The sequence below is a fragment of the Mesocricetus auratus genome, unplaced genomic scaffold (assembly GCF_017639785.1).
Source record: "Mesocricetus auratus isolate SY011 unplaced genomic scaffold, BCM_Maur_2.0 Super-Scaffold_2245, whole genome shotgun sequence".
NCBI lineage: Eukaryota > Metazoa > Chordata > Mammalia > Rodentia > Cricetidae > Mesocricetus > Mesocricetus auratus.
In genome coordinates this window covers 52,424,113-52,436,235 of record NW_024429180.1, presented here as the reverse complement: position 1 = coordinate 52,436,235, position 12,123 = coordinate 52,424,113, and positions in this window count along the sequence as shown.

Genomic DNA, 12,123 nt, shown 5'->3' with positions numbered 1-12,123 from the left:
CCAGCCAAAGAAACACACCCTGAGCAGAGCCAAAGAAACACACCCTGAGCAGAGCCAAAGAAACACACTTTGGCTCTCAAACAGAACCAAAGAAATACAACCTGACCTTGAAACCAGTGCCAAATAAACACATTTTGTCCCTGGAATCAGAGCCAGTGAAAGAAATACACCCTGGCCCTAAAACTAGAGCCAAAAGGCTAAAAACAACCAGTGAAAGAAACACACTTTGGCCCTGGAACCAGAGCCAAATCTGACCCTAACCCTGTGCAGAAAACTAACCAATCCCTGAGCAGAAGACCTAGCCATCCAAAACTCAGGGACTGAAATCTGACCAATCCCCACCATGGAAAAACTCTGCCGCCTGAGACTCCCTATATAAACCCTGTGTCTGTTCAGCTTGTGACTGTGCTGCTCAGCTCTCCTCTGCCACCTGGCAGAGGACAGTCATCCCCTACCCCCCCCCCAGGAAATCTCTTGAATGAGGTTTGGGTGAGACCTTCTTTCGCTGGAGCAAAGACAACCCTGGGTAGAGTAGAGCAGAGCAGGCTGAAACACTTTTCACTGGGGTAAACCTTCCCCTGGCAAACTGATGTTGTTACACTCTCTGGGGGAATGGGGCTGAACTTTAACAACTTTGCCTGGGAAACCCTCTTCTGTGATAGCAGAGCTAATACACTGGGGAATCTTTTCTCTGAAGCAAGGCTGTAAGCTGCTATGTGTACTGTGACCTAGGGTATTCCTTGGCTCCCAAGTGCCAGAATACCTTTCCATCCGAGATGTAACACTCAGTATTCTTTGACTCCCGAGTGCCATACTCCATCCATGTCTATCACATCCAATCCTTTGAAGTGCTTACACATGTGGGTCGCCATGCCTGATTTTCAGATGTGTTTTTAATGTGTAGATCAAACCTTTGAAAGAGTTATAAAATAAATCCCCTGGCATTGGTGGTGTACACCTTTAATCCCAGCACTCGGGAGGCAGAGGCAGGCGGATTTCTGTGAGTTCGAGGCAGCCTGGGCTTCAAAGAAAGAGTTATAAAGTACACTTAATAGATCATAAGCTTTTTGTTTTGTTTTGTTTTAAGAGAGGATCTCTACATAGTCCCATCTGTCCTGGGACTCACTCTGTAGATGATGCTCGCATTGAACTCACAGAGGTCTGCCTGTCTTTGCTAGGATTAATGACGTGCACCACTACATCCAGACCTGTAACCATTATCTTTAAAAATGAGCCAGTGCTCAGGAGACAAAGGCTGGTGGATCTCTGAGTTCAACGCCAGCCTGGTCTACAGAGTGAGTTCCAGCTCAGCATCCAAAATAAATACAGGGAAACCCTGTCTCGAAAAATCAAAACAGAACAACAAAAAAAGTGAGGCATCTGAGTGTGGTGGAACAAGTATTTACTCCTAGCACTTGAGGAGGCAGAGGCAGGCAGATTTCTTTGAGATGAGGCAGAGGCAAGGGCATCTGCAGAGGAAGCTCAAAGTTAACCAAGACTACACAGGGAGACTCTGTCATAAACCAAACAAACAACACGCTGCATCACTGGAAATGAAGAGGAAGCTTTGTATCACAGGCTTTTGCTTCAGGCGCGCGCGCGGCGTGCGTGTGTGTGTGTGTGTGTGTGTGTGTGTGTGTGTTTACCTGTGCACATGCCTATACTATGATTTCATAAAAATGTAAAGCATTCATACATAATTCAGGGATCCAATAAGAAAAAAGTCTTGAAACTATACAAGTTATCAAGACAGCTGTTCAGAGCTTGATTCTATGACTGTATAAAGTAAAAATGTGTTTGAGAAAATCTTGCATTAATGACCATAGGCTGAGTGTTCTCTAGTTCAACTTAACGTTTTCCCCATCTCTCTCTCTCCTTTCTGTCTCTTAGTCTCTGTCTGTCTATCTGTCTGTCTACCTGTCTGTCTATCTGTCTGTCTACCTGTCTGTCTATCTGTCTTCTCTCTCTCTCTCTCTCTCTCTCTCTCTCTCTCTCTCTCTCTCTCTCTCTGGAAGTTAGAATTTATTTTGGTGCACAATTTTCCAATATTAACATTTTATTTTATGTGATGGGCGTTTTGCCTACATGTATGTCGTGGACCACTTGTATGCCTGGTGCTAGCAGTGGCCACAAGAGAGTGTCAAATGGCCCAGAGTGATAGGTAGTTGTGAGCTGTTGTGTGGGTGCTAGGAATCAGACCTGAGTTCTTTAGAAGAGCGCCCAGTGGCTTTAACCCATAAGCCATCACAATTTTCTAAAGTGTATTTTATTTTAAGTTTTATTTACATGATAGTCTTTATGTCGTAGGTGCACAGATGCCAGAAGGGCCCAAAACAGGGCATCTGATCCCCTGGTACTGAACTCACAGGAGTTTAAGTTGCCTTATGGAAGAAGGGAACTGACCTGGGTCCTGTGCAAGAGCTCTGAGTGCTCTTGGCACCTGAGCCATCTCTCCAGCCTATTATTCAGACTTTAAGGGTAAATCATTACTCATGACAAAGAAAGCATGGTACTGGGCAAACAGGCAGCCAGTGAACATGCATCTTCTAGTTAGTTGCAGAGATAAATGCTGGTATGTCCTCAAGCTGCTTTGATTTCTTCAGTGCTCCATTTCCACACCTCCGAGTCTATTTTCCACATATGCAAATCTAATTCAACACTTCGTTTTGACATACAACAGTACTTAGGGGAAGCATGAGCAAATGTCTACTCATCCCAGATAAGGCACTGACAAAATGGCAAAGCAAGTATAACTCAAGAGTCCATCTTGGTGAACCAGTGAGCTCATCCAGATTGCTTACAGGAGTGTAGCTGAGGTTACTCACAGCAGTGTAGCTGAGGTTACTCACAGGAGTGTAGCTGAGATCACACACAAGAGTGTAGCTGAGGTCACACAGGAGTGTAGCTGAGGTTACTCACAGCACTGTAGCTGAGGTTATACACAGGAGTGTAGCTGAGGCCACACACAGGAGTGTAGCTGAGGTTACACACAGGAGTGTAGCTGAGGTCACTCACAGGAGTGTAGCTGAGGTCACACACAAAAGTGTAGCTGAGGTCACACACAGGAGTGTAGCTGAGGCCACACACAGGAGTGTAGCTGAGGTCACACACAGGAGTGTAGCTGAGGCCACACACAGGAGTGTAGCTGAGGTTACTCACTGTGCAGCATGGAAGTCTGTGTGCATATATGAATGAGTGGAGGTGCACTCAGAGACCAGATCCCCCTGTGGTCAGTGCCCAGTTGGCCCTGAGAACTAGGCCAGATCATCTGGAAGAACAGTCCACACTCTTAACCACTGAGCCATGTCTCCAGCCCCATCACTGTCAAGCTGGAAAAACTGGATCCAATTATCTCTTGTCTCCAAAAAACACACCTCTCTGGCAAACACACCCACAAACAGAGAGCCCAAGAAATGAAAGACAATCCATCAAGCTGGGGTAGCTATTCTTGTATTGGGTAAAATAGACTTCACGCCAAAATCAGTCAGAAGTGACAAAGGGCAGATGGCTCTTGTCACAGAAGTCTAGTGACCTGAGTTCTGTTCCTGGAATCTACATAAAGATAGGAAAAGAGAAGGGACTTGACTAAGTTGTCCTCCACATCATTTGCACGCGTACGCACACACACACACACACACACACACACACTCATGTGCATATACACAGACACACATACAGATACAGGTACACACGCACAAACATACACAGTGATGCACAGAGAGACATATAAACACACACACAGATACACACATACATAATAATATCAATGCCAATAATAATAATTTCCAAAGAAAGTCAGGGCTCAGTAGGCAATTTATATTGTAGCCAAAACTGAGGACTTGAGTTGAACCCCTAGGCACCACGTGGTATAAAGAGATAACTAACCCTCATGGTTGTCTCCTGACCTCCACACACATGCTATAGCATTTGTGCACTCATATACATAGACAAAAATGAATAACATTTTTAAAGAAAGGGGACTAGCTAGGAGGCTTGGCCCATCTATGGGACCTCTAACAGTGGGACCACTGGTGATCCCTAGTGCACAAAGGACTTTGGGAGCCTATTCCCTATGGAGGGATACTGTTGCAGCCCAGATACACGAAAGAGGACCTAGGCCCTCCACCAAATGATGTGACAGTCTTCCATCATCTCCCGTGGAGGGTGTCACTATCCTTGGGGAGTGGATGGGGTTGGGTTGTGGGGGTAAGTACGGGGACAGGGGACATGGGACAATGGGAGGGCAAGGGAATGGGGGGGATTGATATGTATAATAGGATTGTTTGGGCTGGAAAGATGGCTCGGAGGTTAAGAGCACTGGCTACTCTTCCAGAGGTCCTGAGTTCAATTCCCAGCAACCACATGGTGGCTCACACCCATCCATAACATGATTTGGTGCTCTCTTCTGCCATGTTACATGTCAGAACACTGAGTGAGTTTTGGGACAGCCAAGGCTGTTACTCAGGGAAATCCTGTCTCAACCCCTCACCCTCTGCCAAAAAAAGTCTTCCAACACAGAAAATCCCAGGAGCAGATGAGTTCACTGCTAAATTATACCAACCCTTTCAAGAAGAGCAAACACCAGAGGTCCTCAGACTGTTTTGTAACTTAGAACAGAAGGAACTCACCCAAACCTATCCTAAAGAGCAAGCCTTATCATAATACTCAAAATGCATAAGGAAGTGACAAAAAAGAAAAATAAGGACTGGTTTCCTTGATGAACACAGACATACAAATTTTACTAAAATCCTGGCAAATTCAAGAAACAAAGTTGGAAGCCGGGTGGTGGTGGTGCACACCTTTAATCCCAGCACTCGGGAGGCAGAGGCAGGCAGATCTCTGTGAGTTCGAGGCCAGGCTGGACTGACAGCTTCCAAAACAATACAGAGAAACCCTGTCTCATAAAACCAAAAAAGAAAAAAAAAGAAAGAAACAAAGTTGGTTTCCTTCCAGCCGTGCAAGGATAGTTGGACATACAAAAATCACTAAGAAGAGTTCGGCACATAAATAGACTTCAGGACAGAAAGTCCGTGCTCAAGTCATCAGACAAGATGGTGTGCACCTATGATCACAAGATGGTAGCAGCAGGAGGATCCAGAGCTTAATGATATCCTCGGCTACATAGCAAGTGTGAGGCCAGTGTGGGCTGCATGAAATCCTGTCTCAAAGGAAAAAATACTGAAAGAAAACATAGAATCATTTCAACTAATGCAGGGAAAGATGCCTACAAGTTCAGATCCTCTCATGATAAAATCTTGGAAAGCACTAGGAATTGAAGGAACATACGTATCTATTATATAACAGACCTTTCTGGGGCGATAAAACACATGTCCATGCACTCAAGAAAAAGCACCTTCATCAGACCAAAGTAATGATTGTAGCAAAGCCCCACTTGGTAAGTCGAGGGGCTTTTATTGGGGATACTAACAGAAGTGTTGAGGAGGGATCTTTATAGGAGTAGGGATCACCAAAAAGCCCAGCCCAGTACTGGTGGCAACTCACAAACCTTAAGCCCGCAGTTGTCTCTATAGCTTTTGGAGCTTGCAGAGAGCTCCAAAGAAGAAATGCGAATTGCCAATAAGTATTTGAAAATGTGTACCACATTCTTATCTATCAGGGAAATACAAACTAAAATTGATTTGGGCTGGGCCGTGGTGGTGCACACCTTAATCCTAGCACTCAGGAGGCAAAAGCAGGTGGGTCTCTGGGCTGGAGGCCAGCCTGGTCTATAGAGTAAGTTCCAGGATAGCTAGGGATACACAGAGAAACCCTGTCTCAATAAATACATAAATAAACAAACAACAAAAACCCAACTAATTTGGAATTCATTTCCCTCCAGTCAGAATGGCTGTCATCAAGAAAACAAATGATTTCAGTCCCAGCACTCAGGAGGCAGAGCCAGGTGATTTCTGTGAGTTCAAGACCAGCCTGGTCTACAAGAGCTAGTTCAAGGATAGGCTCCAAAGCCACAGAGAAGCACTGTCCCAAAACCTCCCCACCCCCCAAAAAAAAAGAAAAGAAAAATAAGTGACAGCAAATGTTGCTGAGGTGTAGGAAAAGAAGATTCTATAGTTTTGATTTTAATTATGCTTGTGTGTGTGTGTGTGTGTGTGTATGTGTGTGTGTTGATATCCTGGTGCCCCCAGAGGTCACTTGTGTCCAGTTCACTTCAAATTGAATCATAGTGATTGCCAGACACCTGACATAGGTGCTGGGACCCAAGCTAAGGTCCTCTGCAAAAACACTACATGCTGTAAACATTGAGCCATCTCTCCAGCCCCAGCAGGGCCTAGACCTTCCCCTGAGTGTCTAAGCTCAGAGAGTATCATTCTATGTGGAGTAGGTTCCCAAAGTCCATTCCTGTAGTAGGGATAAATACTGATCCACTACTAGAGGCCCCATAGATTAACCAGACCTCCAAAATGACATCCACGGTCAGAGATCTGGAATAGTCCTATGCTGGTTTCCCAGCTATCAGTCTGGGGTCCATGAGCTCCCCCTTGTTCAGCTATTTCTGTGGGTTTCCCCAACCTGGTCTTGACCCTTTTGCTCATCACTCCTTCCTCTCTGCTACTGAGTTCCAGAGTTCAGCTCATTGTTTAGCTGTGGGTGTCTGCTTCTGCTTCCATCAGCTACTTGATGAAGGCTCTAGGATGGCATATAAGTTAATCATCAATCTCATTATAAAGGAAGGGCATTTAAGGTAGTCCCTCCCCTATTGCTTATATAGTTAGTTGGAGTCAAACTTGTAGATCTCTGGACATTTCCCTAGTGCCAGATTTGTCTTTAAACCTATAATGGCTCCCTCTATTATGGTATCTCTTGTCTTGCTCTCCTCTATTCTCCTGACTCAATCTTTTTGCTCTCTCATGTCCTTCCCACCCCTCCTCTTCTCCCCTTATCTTTCTCCTAACTCTCTCTCCCCACTCCCATGCTCCCAATTAGCTCAGACTTTATCCCTTTCTTTTCCCTTCTCCAGGAGACCATGTATGTCTCTCTTATGGTCCTCCTTGTTTCCTACCTTGTCTGACAGTGTGGATTGTAGGCTGATAATCCTTTACTCCATGTCTAAAATCTATATTTGAGTGAGTACATAACATGTTTGTCTTTTTGTGACTGGGTTACTTCACTAAGGATGGTTTCTTCTAGTTCCATCCATTTGCCAGTGAATTTCAATATTCCATTGTTTTTTTTTCCCACTGAGTAGTTCTCCGTTGTGTAAATGTACCACATTTTCTCTATCCATTCTTCAGTTGAGGGGCATCTAGGTTGCTTCCAGGTTCTGGCTATTACAAATAATGCTGCCATGAATATGGTTGAACAGATGTCCTTGTTGTATGAATGTGCATCTTTTGGGTATATGGAAATTTGAGATTCTATAGCACTGTATAAAGTTTTTATTGATCTGATTCTGTTTTTATTTCTCTCTCTTGAACTAGTTGTTCTCAACCTCCCTAAGGCTACAACTCCTTCATACAGTTCCTCATGTTGTGGTGACCCCCAACCATAAAATTGTTTCATTGCTACTTCATAACTATAATTTTGCTGTTATGAGTTGTAATGTAAAAATCTGTTTTCTGGAGCCAGGTAATGGTGGCTCAAATCTTTAATCCCAGAACTCAGGAGACAGAGGCAGGTGGATTTCTCTGAGTTCAAGGCCATTCAGTTCTACATAGCTAGTTCCAGAACAGCTAACACAGAGTTACACAGAGAAACCCTGTCTCGAACAACAAAACAAAGTCTGTTTTCTGAAGGCCTTAGGCAACCCACAGTTGAGAATCAACATTCTAGATAATAAGACCACTCATTTGACTTGAAGAAAACATCTCTACTGTCTAGTGTGAAAACTAACTGCATTTTAAACTCTTTGAGTTTCTCAATACCAAATTGTACACAGTCTGTGTCTTTAAAGACATGTTACAGAAGCAGGGCAGGGTACTAGCCTGCAGCAAGCCCAGGGGGCTCAATGCAATGAACTGAAGAAAAAAGTTACAGAGATTGGTGTTCCTAGCTTTTCAAGCAAGCTTCCACATGACAATAAGTATGACAGTAGGTAATTTAACAGGTGTGACCTGTATGAAAACAATTCTAAAATATCACAATCCAATCTAGTCATTCACTTGCTTTGTCGCCCTTATTTAAGGTGGGACACACACACACACATTCACGAAGACTAATTCTGCACATTGTGCAAGTACAAGTAAATAGGTTTCGTTGAAAGGGGATCAAAGAGTGAGAAGTTGGGGCATAGGCAAAGAACTAAGCTGGCAATGAAATACAGAAACCACTTGGCTCCATCTGTTTGAAATGTCTGTGTGACCCAGAAACTAAAATATTGATACTTAGAAACCTGAAATATATGATTAATTAGTTTAAGATATTTGAGTCAAAATGGTACAATGTAATGAACATCTTCATAGGAGATTTAAGATCTTAAAAATAATGTGGTTTTGCTTTGTAAATGACCCGTTATCTGAACTTTGCATTTACGACTGAGTCATAAAAAAATCACACATTATAGGCATTTCATTTTATCAATCATTCATCCGTCCATTCCTTTACTGTGTTGCTGGGGCATATACCAGGGTCTGCCAATTGTTAAAGAGATGCTCTTCCAGGAGTCAATGTACCTCAGGGGAAGCAGAATGACCCCACATCACAGGAATCTATATTATATAGCCCAGTACAGTAAGTCCTTGTGCCAGGGATCAGTCATATATATCCTGAGCTACACCACCACCATGCATGACAGAAGCAGATCTGAGGGGCAGGGAGTACTGCCATAAAGGAAACTGCTGCTCACAAGAAGGTCAAGTGAATTCAGTTTTTCTCACTTTAGATTTAAAAGAGGAAATTATACAATCCAAAAAATTAATACTGTGCAAGATTCCCTCCCCACCTCCATCCAAGAATTTGTTACTGTTTCCTAAAATGAGAGCCATTCCACTTGTTGAGATACATTGCAGCTTTAATTTACATTTCCCTAATTCCAAAAGATACTGAACATTTTTTTCAGAATAATGAAAATTATTCATTAGCTCATTTGCTAGTCTGTATTGAGGTTTTTGGCATCAAGATCTTAGCTCCTTGTGTACTCTGGACAGTATCTGCCAGACACACAGCTGGAAGATGTCCTCCCACTCTCAGATAGTCTCTTCACATGCTTAGTTTAAGTTTTATGCATCATTTTAAACAAGACAAAGTTGATTTTGGCAATTATCAATACCCCAGCCTCACAGCAGCCCCATTTGTGTTCCATTGGTACTGCCGCCTAACCTACTGCAGTCTCTTAGTAGGTCCTCATCTGTTCCTATATCTTAAAATGTTTTCCTTAGCTTCAGAGTTCCAGCTCTTACATTAGGGTCTTTGGTCCATTTCTACACTGGTATTTTTGGACAGGATGAGAAATAATGATCATCTGAGCCAACTGATAGCCTCTTTACTTAGACCTAAATTGACCCTATTTGATAATGAATTTGCTGTTAGGGAACCAAGATTACCAAATTCTGCTTACTTTTAAGAAAATTTTAAAATCTATTTTACTTCATTTCTAGCATTAAAAATGCGATGTTATTTCCTAGGTTTTCAAATTGCCCTACAATGATTGTATCCCCAACAACTTGACCTCTCTTGGATCAGTCATCACCCACACTATACCTCTATGACATCACTATTTTCATGGGCCTACTGGTACTCAAGATTACTAGTTCTTAAGAGGTGACTTTGTTCTGATACCAGCTGCATCTTGTTTCTGCTATTCTTTTGCTTTAAAAAAGTTTAGAGATTTCTTATCAGGTTGTGGGATTATGTTATTTAATTACATAATTTCCCGCTCCAAACACTCCAATATAACCACTCCTTGATCTCTTTCATTCATGGCCTCTCTCTCTCTCTCTCTCTCTCTCTCTCTCTCTCTCTCTCTGTGTGTGTGTGTGTGTGTGTGTGTTTGCGTGTGTGCATGAGCATACATGTGTGTGTGGGGCATTCCTAAAAAATACAACTTTCTCAGTCAATATAATGTTACTTGCATGTTTTTTCAGGGCAAATTGGCATCAGATAACCAATTGGCCTGCTTTGCCCTGGAGAGGACTATGTCTCCCATTCTCAGCATTCCTTGGTTGACTGTAGATCTTTGTCTAGGGCTCAAGCCTCATGAGCTTTCCTCCTTCCACATTAGTTTGGATATTGGTGTAGTCCTTGTTCAGTAAGTACTTGTTCACCATGTTGCTGAAACTTTATGGATGTAGCTTCTGACATTACTAGGAAACATATCTCACAGAAAACTCTTGTTTTCCTGGCTCTTACAATCTTTCCACCCCCTATTCAGTAATTATCCCTGGGTCTAAGGTGCAGGAGTTATGTCATAGATGTATTGGTTGGAACTGGGCTCCACAATTCTGCATTTTGATCAGCTGTCGTTTTCTATAACAGTCTCTATTATAAAGAGAATTTTCCTGGATGAGGGGTGAGGACTACACTTGCATATGGGTGCAACAATGACTATTTAGAATGTAGGTAGGGATTCTGCTGGTTTAGTAAAGTGGCAGCTATGGATTTTTCTACAAAATTCATGACTTCATTAGCCCTGGGTAGTTAGCTAGGTTTTGCAATACTCCGGGTATGATTTCTCTCTTGTTGAACAGGTTCTAAGTCCAAATCAAGAACTGTTGGTTACCACCAAGGTATACATGCCACTATTGCACTCTACCGGTTACTGTGCCATGGTGGTTGTGATGGTTCACAGGTGTAATAGCTAGGCAGGACACTCATTGCTTCCCTCCTTGGGAAAGCTGGTCCTTAGTGAGGAGGCTTTCAGATCAGACCTAATTTGGGTCCTCTGGGCCCTGTGTCTGAAGTACATAGTGTCTTCATCAATAGGGACTTGCCTTCCACCTCCAGGAGGCAAACAAGGGCAACAGCAATTACCTATAATGCACTGGAAACCTCCTGGCAGTTACTCTAGATTACATACTCCCATACAAAGATTTGAAGCTAGGAACCCAAGATAAGAGAGAATATGTTATGCTTGTCTTTCTGGGTCTGGATCACCTAACTCTTTCCCAGTTTCATCCACTTACCTAATAATCTATTTTTCTTTACAGCTGAATAATATCCCATTGTGTATATGTACCGCATTTCCAATATTCATTCATCTACTGAAGATCATTCAAATTGTATTTTCTAGCTATTGTGAATGGAGCAGCAATGAGAAAGGCTGCACAAGTGTTAATGGAGTAAAATGCTGTCCTTTGCCATGTTAAGGAGTGGTATAGCTGGGTCACAAGGTAGACATATTTTTAGCTTGTTGACAGTTTTCCACACTGATTACAAAGTGGCTGGGCCAGTTTGCCATTCCATCGACAGTGAATGAGGGTTCCTTTTCTGCCACATCCTTTCTAGCATTTGTTATTGGTTGTTTTGATTTTTACCATTCTGACTAGGCTAAGGTAAAACCTTAAAGTTGTTTGATTTACATTTCCCTAATTGCAAGGCATGGTGAGCATTTCTGAGATAGTTCTCAACTATTTTTATTTCTTCTTTTGAGAACTCCTAGTTCAGATCTCAGCCCCATTTTTTTCAGACTTCTTAAAATTCTTTATGTATTCTGGAAATTAATCCTCTGTCAGATATATATCTGACAAAGATCCTCTTTCTTTTTTCCTTTAGCTGTGTAGAAGCTTTTTAGTTTAATGAAGTCTTACTTTTCAACTGAGAGGCCTAATTTTTGAGCAAATGGAGTCCTAGTCACAAAGTTCTTTCCTACACGAGCATCATGTAGATTATGTCTAAGTGTTCTTCTAGAAGTTTTGGTGTTTCAGGTTTCACAATTGGGTTTTGATCCACTTGAAGTTAGTTTTAATGCAAGGTGATTGATATGGATCTAATTTCATTCTTCTATATGTGAACATCCAATTTTCTACTTACTGAAGATACTTTCTTCTTAAGCATAGGATTTGGCATCTTTTAATGGCTGAAGTCATTTGTACTCTTGTTTGGGTTTCAAGTTTTGCTTTACTGGTCTACATGTATGTTTTTCTGATAGTACTTTACTATTTTAATTACTATGGCTCTGTTTTAAATCTTGAGATTTGGAATGGTAATCCAACATTTTCTCAGGATTTT